The sequence below is a fragment of the Tupaia chinensis genome, unplaced genomic scaffold, assembly GCF_000334495.1.
Source record: "Tupaia chinensis unplaced genomic scaffold, TupChi_1.0 Scaffold000527_1, whole genome shotgun sequence".
Classification (NCBI taxonomy): Eukaryota; Metazoa; Chordata; class Mammalia; order Scandentia; family Tupaiidae; genus Tupaia; species Tupaia belangeri.
In genome coordinates, this window is record NW_006160040.1 from 2,617,166 (window position 1) to 2,629,608 (window position 12,443).

General features: G+C 45.6%; 1 pseudogene; it reads right to left on the reverse strand.

Moving 5' to 3' along the window:
* Positions 1 to 8,316: 8,316 nt before the first annotated feature.
* LOC102476386 (flavin reductase (NADPH) pseudogene) overlaps positions 8,317 to 12,443 on the reverse strand; it is a 6,943-nt pseudogene continuing 2,816 nt past the window's right edge.

A 12,443-nucleotide genomic window follows, 5' to 3' on the forward strand; every position in this document is an offset into this window, starting at 1 on the left:
TCCATTCTCCTCTTGGGATCTTGGGCACGCACGCACACGTGCCCGGTGTGAGTTCAAGCCACTGGGTCTGGGACTCGAACTGCGGTCAACCACATGGGAGCCCAGTGACTTAGCCGTTACCCCAACTGCTGGTCTCTCCACCCCCATTTTTTCCTGCATGAATTTCAACTAGGGTCAACTCAAAAGTTTTTTGTTTTTTATTTCTTTTTTTTGGAGAGGATTTTGCTACAGGGTGTGTGCGCTCGCCAGAAAGACAGAGAGAGACAGAGAGATAGAAAGTGAGAAATCACCCCCCCCCCCAGGGGTGATGGCCATGCCGCAATCCCTTCTCCTCCATTCTCCTCTCGGGATCTTGGGCGCGCACGCACACGTGCCTGCATGAGTTTAAGCCACCGGGTCCGGGACTTGAACCACGGTCAACTACGTGGGAGTCCAGCGACATAGCCATTACGCTAACTGCTGGTCCCTCAAAGTTTTTTTTAAAGGTGCAAATAACATTTTTTAAAAGAATTTTTAAAATTTAACTGTATTTATTTATTTATTTTAATTTCACCAGAGTGAGAAAGAGAGAGAGAAAATGAGAAGGCAAGTCGTCAGGTCTGGGACTTGAACCACAGTCAGCCATGTGCGAGTCCAGCACCCTTAACCACCACACCACCTGCTGGCCCCATCAATAAAAGTCTTTTAATAGCCAACAAAAGACTTGTATGTTGTAAGATACTTGATAGAAACAGCAAAACCCCCTTGGGGCCAGCAGGTGACGTGGTGTTTAAGGTGCTGAACACTTCCACAATGGCCAACAGTGGTTTGAGTCCCAGACCTGGTGGTTTGCTTTCTCACTTTCCCTCTTTCTCTTTCTGTGTCTCTCTCTGGTCAAATTAAAAATAAGTGAATGGAGGCGATCGGCAGGTGGCGTGGTGGTCGAGGTGCTGGACACTCCCACATGGCTGACCATAATAATAATAAAAATAAATAAATGGGAGCTGACAGGTGGCGTGGTGATTAAGGACACTGGACTCCCACATGGCCGACCACGGTTTGAGTCCTGGACCTGGCGGCTTGCTTGTTCTCTCTCTCTCTTTCTCTGTCCCTCTCCGGTCAAATTAAAATAAACAAACAAAGATAAATAAAATAATTCTTAAAAAAAAAAGAATAAATAAAATAATTATTAAAAAAAGAAACAGTAAAACCCCATGACAATGCACTCATCAAAATATAATTTCAGATATACAGATATGCGAGTTCAGTTCCTGATCACTACAATAAAGTGAACAGCGTAGTAAAGGGAGTCACATGAATTTTTTGGTTTCCCAGTGCATATAAAAGTTATATGTACACTGTACTGTAGTCTATTAAGTATGCAGTAGTACTATGTCTAAATGCATACACACACACACACACATATATATATATATATATATATATTTAAAAAAAAATTTGCTAGAAGGTACATGAGCTTACTGAAGACAGAGACGCAAAGAGAGGAGAGAGGGAAATAAGAAAGCACCTCTTGGGGCCAGCAGGTGGCAGAGTGGTTGCATTGATGGATTCCCACATGGCTGACTGCAGTTTGAGTCCCAGACTTGGTGGCTTGAAAATCACACCAGGCACATATGCATTCATGCCCCAAGTCCCAGGACAAGAAGAGAAGAGAAGGGATTGCGGTGTGGCCATCCCCCCTGGGAGGAGGGTGATTTCTCACTTTCCCATCACTGTTTCTCCCTCTCCATGTGTACACATGCTCTGGGCAAAAACCTTTAAAAAATGAAAGAAAGCACCTTCATCCCCACAGGGAATGGTTATGCTACAATTCCTTCTCCTCTGTTCACCTCTCAGGATTTAGGCGTGTATGTACAGGGTTTTTTTTTTTTTTTTTTTTTTTTTTTTTTTTTGAGGTTTTTGCTATAGGGCACGTGCACTCGCCAGACAGACAGAGAGAGACAGAGAGACAGAAAACGAGAAATCACCCCCCAGGGGGGATGGCCACGCCGCAATCCCTTCTCCTCCATTCTCCTCTCAGGATCTTGGGCACACACGCACATGCACCTGGTGTGAGTTTAAGCCACTGGGTATGGGACTCAAACCATGGTTGACTACATGGGAGTCCAGTGACATAGGCATTACTCCAACAGCTGTTATTACTTCTGTTTTGTTTTGTTTGGTTCTGTTTTGAATTATTTAATTTTATTCATTATCATTATTATTTTTTTTAATTTGGCCAGAGAAAGACCGGGAGATGAGGTGGGGAGGGAGTGAGAAAGCAAGCTGCCAGGTCCAGGACTTGAACCGTGGTTGGCCATGTGGGAATCCAGCGCCCTTAACCACCATGCCACCTGCCAGCCCCTGTCTGGGTCTTCTTCCATCCAGACCACTAAGACTTTCTCCATATCAGCAGTAAGGCTATTTGACTTTCCTACCACTTGTGTGTTCAGTGGAGCAGCACTTCCCTTTTTTTTTTTTTCCTTTTAAGTAATTATTAATTTAATTTTATTTATCATTACTATTTTTTAATTTGACCAGAGGCAGACACAGAGGGAAGGAGAGTCAGAAAGCAGGCTGCAGCTTTGGGACTTGAACCATGGTCAGCCATGTGGGAGTCCAGCACCTTACCACCATGCCACCTGCCAGCTCCTGGAGTAGCGCTTTCAATTTCCTCCAAGAACGTTTCCTTTGCATTCACAACTTGGCTAAGTGTTTGGTGCAAGAAGCCTCTAACTTTTGCCTTCCTCATTAAGCTTAATTACTTCTAGATTTTTCTAGCTCGTAAGAGACTTCAACTCTTCCTTTCATTTGAACACTTAGAGGGCATGGTAGGGTTATTCATGTGCCTGATTTCAACGTCAATGCTTCAGGGAATAGGGAAGCCTGAGGAGAGGGATGGGAATAGCTGATTGGTAGAATAGAACACCCATGATATTTATTGATTAAGCTGATTTTCTTATACAGGTGTGGCTCATGGCATCCCTAACAGTTACAACAATAACATCAAAGATCACAATCGCAGATCACTATAATGAAAATGTTTCAAAGTAGGTCACCCAGTGGCATGGCGGTTAAGGCAGCTGGATCCCACATTGCCAACTCTGTAGTTTGAATACTAGACCCTGAGGTTTTAAAAAATATGCCAGATGGGGCCAGCAGATGGCATAGCAGTTACGTCTCTGGACTCCCACAAGGCCAACGGTAGTTTGAATCCAGGATCTGGTGACTTGAAAGTCACACCAGGCACCTGTGTGTGTATGCCCAGCATCCCAGGAGGAGCATGGAGAAGGGATTGTGGCATACCCATCCCCCCTGGGGGGTGTATTCTCACTTTCCATCTCAATGTCTCTGTCTCTCTGTTTCTGTCTCTCTCCTCTCTCTCTCCACCCAGCAAGCACACATCCTAACACAGAAATCCTTTTTTTTTTTTTTTTTTTTGAGGGGTTTTTGAGAGGTTTTTGCTATATGGCACGTGCGCTTGCCAGACAGACAGAGACAGAGAGACAGAAAGCGAGAAATCACCCCCCAGGGGTGATGGCCATGCCGCAATCCCTTCTCCTCCATTCTCCTCTCAGGATCTTGGGCACGCACGCACACGCGCCCAGCGTTAGTTTTAAGTCACCTGGTCCGGGACGTGAACCATGGTTGACTACTTGGGAGTCCAGCGACATAGCCATTACACTAACTGCTGATCCCGGGCAGAAATCCTTTAAACAAACAAACACACACTCCAGGCACATGTGTGTGTGTGCACCCAAAATCCCAAGAGGAAAACAGATGAGAGGGGAATGGGGCATGGCTGTTCCCCCACTGAGGAGTGCTTTCCAACTTCATTGTTCTCTCTCCCCATATCACACATGCCCTATAGCAAATTTTTGAAGAAGTTTGAAATATTGTGAGAATTACCAAAATGTGACACACAGACACAAAGTGAGCATAGCCTATTAGAAAAATTGTACTCATACATTTGTTCAATGCAGGACTGCCACAAACCTTCAGCTGGTTAAAGATGCAATGCTGCCAAGTGCAATAAAGCCAAAACCTGCAATAAAATGAGGTATGCCTGTAATGCGGACTGGGCAGTCGGCTCCCGTTACCTGGGTAACCCCCTGTTTGAGAACACAGTAGGGATGGGGGTGTTGAAGACTGGGGTTAAAGCTTTATGCTATGGGGCTCGATGCCGATGCAGCAGTGGGATGTGACCCATGTGGAAAGGTTGCCGGTTCGTGTCTGAAGACCTCCCTGGTATACCAGGCATGATTTCGCCCATGATCTGGGTTGGCTGGAGTTGGGGGTAGATTATGGCACCTGGACTTCATAGGGGGTGCTGTATCTCGTTCCCTCTTACACTCGTGGGATAAATAAATGAATTCAAGAAAAGATTTATGTTGGGGTGGGAATGAAATGGGCCTTGGAGTGGAGGCCAAGGTCATGAAGGTCAGGGAAAAGCATGGGAACTTGTTTCAGAAAGAGAAGAGGTGAAAGGTGAGTCTCTGATCCTTACTCTTCACCCCGCTGAATCTCTGGATCTGGCCCACCAGCTGGGACATTTCTGGAATCAAAATGCTACTCTGTTGCCTCTGGACTCAGAATTATCCCCAGTATTTAAATTGGAGTCAACCACTGCCACCAGGTGGCATCAAATCACAGCTGAGCCTGGCATAAACTTAGATATGGCACCTGGCCTGCCAGAAGTCCTTACCACCTCGCTATGCAAACACAGTGGCCATTCATTGTTAACCCTCCGGAAAATTGTGACCTTGTATTTCACATGACTGAATTCTTTGGATCTCACTTATCCAATTATGGTAGGGTTTGACGTATTAATTTAAGATAACTAGTAATTAAAATAAGTAATCTCTTAGTAGACTAAAGATGAAAGGAGACTAAATTAGACATGTGCTAATTATTTCTTACACATTAGGTAAATGTGTCTTCAGAAACCAATAATATTTAGGGTGAATAATATAAAATATAATTTTTATAGGTCAAAAATTGTCAAACATTGAGCTTTTTTGTTTGCTTGTTTAGAGAGATTTTTACTATCGGGCATGTGTATTCTCCGGAGAGACAGAGACAGACAGAAAGTGAGAAATCACCCCCCCAAGTGGGATGGGCACACCACATCCCTTCTCCTTCATTCTCTCCTTGGGATTTTGGGCATGCACGCACATGCACCTGGCATGAGTTTTAAGCGGAAAGGTCTGGGACTCGAACCACGGCCAACTATGTTGGGGTCCAGCGATGTATCCATTATGACATCTGCTGGTCCCCAAACATTAACATTTTAACATAGTTCAACCAAATAGTTATTTATTAAACTGTTCCTTAGGTGAGGCTCTATATCTACATAGATATAGATGTCTCATAGCTTAGGTTTATTAAGAGTATTAACATTTTCCGTATATATATATATATATAAAATAAATGCTTGATCTACCCATTTCTGAAAAGTGCGTATTAACATGTTTTTCTTTGCCAGAGGATGTGTGCACTCCCTAGCAAGACAGAGAGAAGAGGGAGAAAGCACCTCCCGATGGGCTGTAATGATGCCACCGTGCCTTCATTGCTCCTTCCTGCGGGGATTTGGGACACACGTGCAAATGTGTGTGCCATGTCAAGATCTGAGCCACGGTTGGCTCCTTTCACCACTAGGCTGCAGGGCTGGCCATGTGTTAGAATCTTCCGACCTGATTTACTTTTTCCTGCCTACAATTTGTTTCATTATTTCCTTGTACATTTTGAAGCTGTATTGTTAGGTGCATACACTTCCCCCTCATGAAAGAGAGGTGAGGAAAGGGAAAGGGGACCGACTGTGAGAGTTTGTTGTTTTTGTTTTAAGGTTTTTGCCAGAGGGTGTATTATGTGCTCATGGGAGAGAGAGAGGGAAAGTAAGAAATCACCGCCCCCAGCCATGTGGAGTGTCCAGCGCCTTAACCACCACGCCATCTGTTAGTCCTTCCCCCCAAAGTGGGGATGGCCATGCCACAGTTGCTTCTCCATTCTCCTCCTGGGATTTTGGGCGTGTCACACACATGTGCCTGCTGTGATTTTCAAGCCGTCAGCTCTGGGACTTGAAGAGTGGTTGTCTATGTGGAATTCCAGCGCCTCAACCACACCACCACTTGCTAGTCCCGGCGACAGGTCTTTTTGACAGGGTCTCCCCATGCCGTGTGGATTACGGATCTGTGCGACTGTACCTGGCCTGCCTTGGTGGGGCTGGGAACTGAACCCCGGTCTCCCTTGCAGTTTCCGATGGTGCTATCTGCGCCGCACCATGGTGGGGCCCTACTTGTGGTGGTGACATCCTTTTGCTCTATTGTTCCTTTTTCTTTTTAAAGAATTATTTTAAAGACCAGCAGATGGCTCAATGTTACGTCACTGAATTCCCACATAGTGGACCATAGTTCAAGTCCCAGACTGGCGGCTCAAAACTCACACCAGGCACATATGCATGTGTGCCCAAGATCCCAGAAAGAGACTGAAGGAGAAGGGATTGCAGTGTGGCCATTCCCCTGGGGGTGATTTCTCGCTTTCTGCCTCTCTGTCTCTTCCAGAAGCACATGTGCCCTGCAGCAAAAACCTCTCTAAAAAAAATTATTTTATTTAACTTAATTAGTTTTAATTTTTTTGTGTGTGGGGGGAGGAGGAGAGGTTTTTGCTATAGGGTGTGTGTGCTTGACAGAGAGACAGAAAGCAAGAAATCACCCCCCAGGGGATGGCCATGCCTCAATCCCTTCTCTTCTAGTCTCCTCTCAGGATCTTGGGCACGCACGCACATGCTCCCAGCGAGAGTTTTGGACTGCTGGGTCTGAAACTCAAATCGCGATAGACTATGTGGAAGTCCAGTAATGTAATCATTATGCCACCTACTGGTACCTTATTTATTTATTTATTACATTTTATTTATTTATTTATTTTTTCATTTCATTTGGTACCTTATTTATTTTAATTTTACCATAGAGGGACAGAATGAGAGAGAGAGAGAAAGGGAAAGTGAGAAAGCAAGCTGCCAGGTCCAGGACTTGAACCACAAATTAGTCATGTGGAGTCCAGCGCCCTTAACCACCACCACCTGCTGGCCTCATCTATTGTTCCGTTTATCAGCTCATAACACCCGTCTTTGTTCCTTCCCTCCCTGATTCTTTTTTTCTCCTTATGTTCTGTATTGCCAGATGTTAGATTCTTCTTCCCCCTAACCTCCCTTTTGGGTGGTTCATATCTTTTTATTTTTAAAAGTTTATTATTTTATTTAACTTTATTTATCCATTTATTTATGTATTTTTTAATTTGATTAGAGAGGGACAGAGTGATAGAGAGAAAAAGTAAGAAAGCAAGCTGCCAGGTCCGGGACTTGAACAACGGTCAGCCATGTGGGAGTCCAGCACCCTTAACCATCACTCCACCTGCCAGCCCCTCTTTTTCTTATTTTTATTTTTATGACAAAGTGCATGTGCACAAGAGAAAGACAAGGAATAGAGAAAAAGTACTCCTCGAGGTGGCCCGTTAAGCAGCAATCAATTTTCCTTGTATTCTCCCTCCTGGCCAAGATTCTGGGCGTGTGTGGGAGCACCCAGTGTGTTTTCAATCCACTGAGGCTGGAATTCGAACCCCCAGGTAGCCACAGGGATTTGACTTCCTCTGCATAGTGCTTAAGTGTTGTGCTATGGACTGGTCTCTCTTTAATGTTTGTTAGACAGCACATGCACTCACCAGAGAGAGAGAGAGGGAAGATGAGAAATCCTCCCCTAGGGGATGAGCACTCTGCAATCTCTTCTCCTCCATTCTCTTGGGACTTCGGGCACACATGCACAATGGGTGTGATTTTCAAGCTGCGGGTCCGAGACTCAAACTGTGCAGTCAGTCATGTGGGATCTACTGCCTTAATCAGTATGCACCTCACTGGCTGAGTGCTGGTCGCTTCCCATTTTGATTTTCCATTTTTCTGTGTCTTTCTTATTTAAATTTCTTTCTTTTTTTTTTTTTTAATAATTATTTTATTCAGGGCCAGCAGGTGGTGTAAAGGTTGAGGCGTTGTACTCTCACATGGTTGACCACGGTTCGAAGTCCTGGACCTGGTTGCTTGCTTTCTCACTTCCCTTTCTCTGTCAGTCTCTGGTCAAAGTGAAAAATGATAATAAATAAAATCAAATAAATAATTCTTCAAAGAAAAGAATTATTTATTTAATTTTATTCATCATCATTATTATGTTTTAGTTTGACCACAGAACAACAGAGAAAGTGAGAACGGAAGCCACCAAGTCCAGGATTTGAACTAGAGTTAGCCATGTGAGAGTCCTGCACCTTAACCAGTACACTACCTGCCTGACCCAAATTAAGCTTCTCTTTTTCCTTGAAAATAATTTGAAGTTCTTGGCTTGAGATTTATTGCTCTCTTCCTTTGTTCCTCATTTCCCAGAATGCCATTCTCCTAGAGGGGGCCAGAATCCTACTCATACTGGTGGGAGGGATAGGTTCTGTCCCGTGATACTCGTGGGTGGTGAGGCAGCGCAGCATGAAGTGGCCCAGGTCATGTTTGGAGATGACCCTGGAGGGCCCCCGACCATCCAGGGTCACTGTGTAGGCCCCAGTTAGCGGCTGGTCTCGTATGTGCGGCAGCGTCACGACCACGTATTTCACGCCCGACTCCTGCAACACCTTGTGCATTCGAATGTGGTCATCCGTCACATCCTGCAGTTGTGGGAGCACCTTAGCGGGGTCCCATAGCAGGAAGGCCGAGGTGCAGGCCACGACCTTGTCCACGCCATGGGCCTTTGTGGCTGCCACAATGTTCCGGGCACCCTTGGACATCACCGTTGTGGGACTGAGGTCATTGACGGTGGCCAGCAGCACGATGACAGCATCCTGCCCAGTCACAGTCCTGTCCACGTCAGCTGCCTTCTGGACATCACCCATCACCAGGCGGGCTGGCTGGGGCCCCTACGGCAGCAGTCTAGAGGGGTCCCGCACCAGCACCGTCACTTTGTAACCTGCTTGCACCGCCTGCGCCAGGGTGGTGAGTCCGGCCCTGCCAGTGGCACCGGAGATTGCAGTTTTCCTGACAGCCATGATGCGGGGTGGTGGCACTGCGAGGCCTGAGTCTCAGCACGCGTCGGAAACCCACTGTCTCAAGCTTCTCTTTTATACAACTTATTATTGGACCTATTTAGTCCTGTGTGAGTCTGTTTTCCGTTTTTCAAATGTATTTATTTCTTCCATGAGAAAGATTGAGAGAGAGGCACCCTCAGTGGGGTCTTCATACCTCCGTCGACCCCCGCTTCAGCCGGCCTGGGTCATGGCCACGCGTACATACCTGCAAGTACAAAGAGGCCTTGCAGCGTGAGCTCGCGCCCTTCCCATGGGGGCCCAGCACTGCAGTACCACGGTGCCACTCTCCGGCTTGTGGGAGCCTATGCATTTTTCTTTTTTAACTTTTTTTTTTGGAGAGATTTTCACTGTAGGGCGCGTGCGCTCGCCAGACAGACAGAGAGAGACATAGAGACAGAAAGCGAGAAATCACCCCCCAGGGGGATGGTCACGCCGCAATCCCTTCTCCATTCTCCTCTCGGGATCTTGGGCACGCACGCACACGCGCCCCGCGTGAGTTTTAAGCCACTGGGTCCGGGACACGAACCACGGTCGACTACGTGGGAGTCCAGCGACAGCCATTACGCTAACTGCTGGTTCCCTGCATTTTTCTTTTTTAAGGAGAGGGATTTTCTATGGGGCACGTGCTCTCTCTGGAGAGACAGAGAGACAAAAAGTGAGGAATCAGCCCCCCAGGTGGGCGGTCATGCTGCAATCCCTTCTCTTCCACTCTCTTCTTGGGATCTTGGGCATGCATACATGTGCGCTTGGCGTGTTTTAAGTCACCGGGTCTGGGACTTCAACCGTGGTTGACTATGATGGAGTCCAACAATGTAACCATTATGTCACCTGCTGGTCCTGAAAGTCTATTTTTCAATTGATGAAATTTTTTTTTTTTTTTTTGGGTGAGAGAATTTTGCTACTGGGTAGATGTGCTTACCAGAGAGACAGAGAGAGATAGAAAGTAAGAAATCACAACCTCTCCCTTCCACCCCCACCCCCCCACCCCGTCCCCCAGGAAATAGCCCTGCCACAACCCCTTCTCCTCCATTCTCTTCTCAGGATTTTGGACACACACCCACATGTGCCTGGCATGAGTTTCAAGTCACGGGGGCTGGGACTCAAACTGCAATCAGCCATGTGGGAGTCTAGGGCCTTAACAACTATGCAATTTGCTGGCTCCTTAATTGGTGAACTTAATTAATTTATATTTACTAAAATTCATTGTAGTCTAAACACTTATTACTCTTTTGTTTTAAGAATTATTTTACTGAAGGGTCGGCAGATGGCATGGTTGTTTAGAGTGTTGGATCCCCACGTGGCTGACTGAAGTTTGAGTCCTGGACCTACCGGCTTGATTTCTCACTTTCTCTCTCTCTCCTCTCTCTGTCTCTTACTCTGTCCCGCTCTGATCAAATCAAAATAAATAAAATAAAGTTCAATAAAATACTTCTAAGAAAAAAAAAAAGGAATTATTTTACTGACCAGCAGATGGGGTAATGGTTATATTGCTGAACTCCCACATAGTTGAGGCAGCTTAAAACTCATTGGTGTGTGTGTGTGTGTGTGTGTGTGTGTGTGCACGCGTGCCTGCCGAAAACCCCAAGAGATGAATAGAGGAGAAGCTGTTGTGACATGGCCAACCCCTCTGGCGGGGTGATTTCTTTCTTTCTGTTCCTTTCCCTCTTCAGCAAGAGTATGCACCTGAGAGCAAAAATCTCTTCAAGAAAAAAATAGAATTATTTTACTTATTATTACTTTTTTTTCAATTTGCTACAGGGCCAGTGTGTTCACAGGAGAGTGAAAGAGAGATAGAGGGAAAGCAAGAAAGCAAGCCACCAGGTCTAGAACTAAAACTTGGTCGGCCATGTGTGAGTCCAGCACCTCACCCAGCATGCCACCTGTTGGCCCCAACACTTCTTATTCTATACTTCCATTTACGACATAGTTTATTCTATTTTTCCCCCTTTCTACTTTCCATTGGATTCTATTTTTTCTTTTACTTTTGAGAGATTTTTGCTATTGGGCATGTATGTTCGCCGGAGAGACAGAGGAAAGACAGAGAAACAGAAAGCGAGGAATCTATGCCACAACCCCTTCTCCTCCATGCTCCTCCTGGGATTTGGTACACACATGCACGCGTGCCCAGCGTGAGTTTTAAGCTGCTGAGTCTGGCACAACCACAGGCGACCATGTAGGAGTCCAGCGCCATAACCATCACACCATTTACTGGTCCTGGATTTTATTTTTTCTAGCTTAAATGTTAAGTATTTCAGTCTATTTGGAATCTTACTGCAAAGCTTATGTCTGTCCACAGCACTGAATTAAAAATTATTAGGTTTTTAGAAAAGTCATGACGTGTTTTTTCTGTGCAACAACACATCATGACTTTTCCGACAACCCAGTAGATGTCAGTGGAACCTTAGAAATTTATCATTTTTTTAAAAAAGAGTTATTTTATTTGACTTTAAAAAACTGACTTATTTTTTAATCCAATCAGAGAGGGATAGAGTGAGTGAGAGAGAGAGAGAGAAGGAGGGCAGGTGAGAAAGCAAGTTGCCAGGTCTGGGACTTGAACTATAGTCAGTCATGTGGGAGTCCAGCCCCCCAACCACCACGCCACCTGCCTGCCCCAGAAATTTATCACTTATGGGCCAGCAGGAGGTGGCATGGTGGTTGAGGTGCTGGACTTCCACAGAGCCAACTGCAGTTTGAGTCCCAGACCTGGTACCTTGCTTTCTCTCTTTATGTCCGGCGAGACTGCATGCCCTGTAGCAAATTAAAATAAATTAATTAAATTAACTAATTCTATTTCTAAGGGAATTTTAAAAAGATTAATTTTTCCCCCAAAATTTGAGTGGGGGAAAACTACAAAACATTTACAGTACAATGTTTATAGTCACAATTTGTAGTGAAATGATTCCCAAAGATACATTACAACTCAGGTTGATATATCTTGTTACATTCAAAACTGACTTCTGGGGACCAGCAGTTGGTGTAATGGCTATGTCGCTGGACTCTCATGTAGTTGAATGTGGTTTGACTTCTGGACCCAGTGGCTTAAACTCACACCGGGTGCATGTGCGCGCGGGCCCAAGATCCCAAGAGGAGAATGGAGGAGGAATTGCGGCGTGGCCATCCCCGCTGGGGGGTGATTTTTCACTTTCTGTTTCTCTGTCTCTGTCTTTCTGGCAAGTGCATGTGCCCTATAGCAAAAACTTCTCCAAAAACGACAAAAGAGTAAATACAAAAATGAAAAACCTGACTTCTGTCAAAGTAGTCCAGAAGGGTACCGCTATAGCGCTCCCGGCCGTGCTCACACGGACCGAGGCTGCTGCTCATCGTCTGCTGCAGGAAAGTGTGGGAGACACTCC